This window comes from Schistocerca serialis, chromosome 5 (genome assembly GCF_023864345.2).
Source record: "Schistocerca serialis cubense isolate TAMUIC-IGC-003099 chromosome 5, iqSchSeri2.2, whole genome shotgun sequence".
Classification (NCBI taxonomy): domain Eukaryota; kingdom Metazoa; phylum Arthropoda; class Insecta; order Orthoptera; family Acrididae; genus Schistocerca; species Schistocerca serialis.
Genome location: NC_064642.1, coordinates 47,151,393 through 47,155,840, shown reverse-complemented (window position 1 = coordinate 47,155,840; position 4,448 = coordinate 47,151,393).

The following is a 4,448-nucleotide window of genomic DNA, read 5'->3' as shown; positions in this document are numbered from 1 at the left end:
TATTGCAATTTCGTTGCTAATATGTTCAGTTACACCGTTCCCAATACACAATTTTACGATATCCTCGACGCTCTGTGTATCTTTGGGAAATATGTTTGGACCCGGGGATCCTTCAAATTTATTACTGATGCTCAGTGAATCAAAGACGGACCACAGTGGACCGTCTTCTTCGTCTGATTCGGCCGAATCCTTTGGCAATCGTAGCGTTCGCCTAATTCTCCTTCGACGTATTTCACTATCTTCCTACGATTCTGCTTCACTTTCATTTTGTTGATATCCAATCTCTTCTTCCCAATCGGCCGAGTCGTCCGGAACGCCAGACAATACGTCCGCGCATTCATCGTAAATAATCCTATTGTCTCTTTCGTCCACCGTGATGAAAGGGGACAAGTACTCATAAAAACAAAAAACTTGTTGTGTGTAACTTATTGTTACCTAAACAAAACACCAGCAGAATGCAAAAGATACTGAAGTGCTGTCGCCGGCCACAGAGCGATACAATGCTCATAACACCACTGTGGTGTCGCCGGACGGCATAGTGTTAAAATTTCTTACTGTTATGTCGCAGTCAGCCTAATGTACGAGGGGAAGTCAGGAAGTATTGGGACTTTTGCAATTTGTCGCCATAGGGCTTGGTAACACTGCTATACTTCGTTCATTATACGAATAAACCTGATGTAAGCAAACACAAACGCAATGATTGGTCAGAAGCCGTAGCACGCGTACACTCGTGTCTTCGCGCTCTTGAAAGAAGGTCCTACTTATGTATTAAATATCACTAAGTTACGTTAATTGAAACTTTATGATATTCAAATGTATTAGCAGCCATCAACGTACTTCTGAATCACGTTTTAGTTGTATAGTTTTTACTTCAAAAATCGTGTATAGTCACAGCCTCTGCACTGTTGTGCTTTGATTGTTGCGCTGTTAATATGCAGTATGAAAATCGCCGAGGCTGCTTCCTGTCCCTTAGTGAAACACGCGTGTGGAACACGGTTAAAAAGTGGCGAGAAATAGGTTGTTCTTAATGTTTGTCGTGAATTTACAAAGATAATCGGGTTTAAAGTTTCCCCAGCAACTGTATCAGATATAGTTGCAACACGTTTGCATATAGGTGTATAGTGTAATAAACTAACAGCTGAATGCACTAAATGGTTCGTTAGTTCAAATCTCAAATGGCTCTGAGCACTATGAGACGCAACTGCTGAGGTCATTAGTCCCCTAGAACTTAGAACTAGTTAAACATAACTAATCTAAGGACATCACACACAACCATGCCCGAGGCAGGATTCGAACCTGCGACCGTAGCGGTCTCGCGGTTTCAGACTGCAGCGCCAGAACCGCGCGGCCACTTCGGCCGGCTTCAAATCTCACCCTACTCAATTTTTTCCCGTTCAATTCGAATTATCTGCATCTCGTGATTGTAAAATTCTTCATCATATTTTATAAAAAAATGCACGTCTTATTGTTTTTAATTACATATTGGACGTGAAATTCCTGTTTTCATTTCAAATGTAAGTTCTCAATTAAGAAAACATCGACTAAGAATTTCATTTTTTAAGACAAACACAAAAAACCAAATACTGTTTATCTGGACTATGTCCATAGTTTTAGACCACAGATATAGATGTGTATCGTAGAAACATGAAAAACAATCATTTTCACAGCATCATGCACATCATACAAATGCTGCATTTTTACATTTGCCACTGTACCATTACAATATGAACTCAAAAGAAATGATGTGGAGCCAAGTTAAGGGATTTTCCCCGAGAATTAACAAGACTGTTTAGCTGCCTAGACGCACTGGAACTAACGCACGCAGCTTTTTCACATGTCACTGCTGAACGTTCGCGGGATATAGAAGGCATTTACGTGACATTCGAAGCTACACTGTTTCTTTGCCCGTCTCTTTTTACGTCTGAACTGCAGCTGCTCGCATCACTGCAGGCTAGTTGGACCGCTGGTTGGCCAGTGCTGTCCAAGTTTAATGCGCCAGTAAATCTGTTTTCCCGCACATTATCGCTCAGTCTATGTGCGTTTAACACAGCATAAAACGTATCCTTATGTTCAAATGTGTGTGAATTTCTAAGGGACCTAACTACTGATATTAGACTTACACACTAATTACACTAACTGAAACTAACTTATTCTAAGAACAACAAACACACACACACACACACACACACACACACACACACACACGCCCGAGAGAGGACTCGAACCTACGGCGGGAATGGCCGTACAGTCCGTGACATGACGCCTCTAACCTCGCGGCCACGCCGCGTGGCTATCCTTATGATCGTACTTGACTATACTGGTCACAACTTGGCTTTCGCTCTACGTGAAACGAAATCCACTGAGATTCAAGCAAACGTGGAAGAATACATGGCGTAATGTTTACATCAGGTTTATTCCTATGATGAACGGAGTATTGTTTCCGGGGCTGAAGTATTGTCGTCTGCAACAATTCTGCACATGCCAGTCTTATTCCCACGTTAGTCATATTGTAGCAGACCGTAAACATGGCCGCTCTATTGTCGATTTGCACCAAGGAAGAAATGAGGACAATGAGTGAGTCTCTTTTTGGTTGTGGAAGGCGTTAAACCTGCGGAAATTAATCTTGGAATGAAAGCGCAGTACGGTACCGTATCAACAAATGGATTGAGCACTCGTAACAGGGAAGAACTTCCCTATGCGAGAAGATCGGGCACGCCATCGACGCCAACAATTAAGGACAATTTGGAAGCCGCTGAGGGTACAGTGATGGAAAATAGACAAGTCACGGTGGGCGAAATCGCCAATACTTAACTGATCAGTCATGGTTTAGTGTATTCCATCTTACACGAAAGGCAATACTAACCTTACGACTTATCTTAGTAGAAACATTAAGAAAAGGCAAACCTACGTTTCTAGCATTTGTAGACTTAGAGAAAGCTTTTGACAACGTTAACTGGAATACTCTCTTTCAAATTCTGAAGGTGGCAGGGGTAAAATACAGGAAGCGAAAGGCTATTTACAATTTGTACAGAAACCAGATGGCAGTTATAAGAGTCGAGGGGCATGAAAGGGAAGCAGTGGTTGGGAAAGGAGTGAGACAGGGTTGTAGCCTCTCCCCGATGTTATTCAATCTGTATATTGAGCAAGCAGTAAAGGAAACAAAAGAAAAATTCGGAGTAGGTATTAAAATTCATGGAGAAGAAGTAAAAAATTTGAGGTTCGCCGATGACATTGTAATTCTGTCAGAGACAGCAAAGGACTTGGAAGAGCAGTTGAACGGAATGGACAGTGTCTTGAAAGGAGGATATAAGATGAACATCAACAAAAGCAAAACGAGGATAATGGAATGTAGTGAAATTAAATCGGGTGATGCTGAGGGGATTAGATTAGGAAATGAGACACTTAAGGTAGTAAATGAGTTTTGCTATTTAGGGAGTAAAATAACTGATGATGGTCGAAGTAGAGAGGATATAAAATGTAGACTGGCAATGGCAAGGAAATCGTTTCTGAAGAAGAGAAATTTGTTAACATCGAGTATAGATTTAAGTGTCAGGAAGTCGTTTCTGAAAGTATTTGTATGGAGTGTAGCCATGTATGGAAGTGAAACGTGGACGATAACCAGTTTGGACAAGAAAAGAATAGAAGCTTTCGAAATGTGGTGCTACAGAAGAATGCTGAAGATAAGGTGGGTAGATCACGTAACTAATGAGGAGGTATTGAATAGGATTGGGGAGAAGAGAAGTTTGTGGCACAACTTGACTAGAAGAAGGGATCGGTTGGTAGGACATGTTTTGAGGCATCAAGAATCACAAATTTAGCATTGGAGGGCAGCGTGGAGGGTAAAAATCGTAGAGGGAGACCAAGAGATGAATACACTAAGCAGATTCAGAAGGATGTAGGTTGCAGTAGGTACTGGGAGATGAAGAAGCTTGCACAGGATAGAGTAGCATGGAGAGCTGCATCAAACTAGTCTCAGGACTGAAGACCACAACAACAACACGAAAGGCCAAGTTTTCGGTACGTGTGTGCACGGTCAGTACCGAAACAATTGTCAGCGCAGCATACGGCACAAAGAATGGACATCGCACGTAAACATCTGACCCGTTATCATCGCGAGGTTCAAAATGGCTCTGAGCATTATGGGACTTGACATCTGAGGTCATCAGTCCCCTAGAGCTTATAACAACTTAAACCTAACTAACCTAAGGACATCACACACATCCACGCCCGAGGCAGGATTCGAACCTGCGACCGTAGCAGCAGCGCCGTTCAGGACTGAAGCGCCTAGAACCACTCAGCCACAGCGGCCGGCTCATCGCGAGGAGGAAGGATTTTTACAGCAAATCTTTACTGTAGATGAAACGTGGGTGCATCATCACGAACCGGAAAGTAAGTCTGTGAGCGTAGTTTGGAAACTCCCGTCATCACCAGAAGTTCACACATTTAAA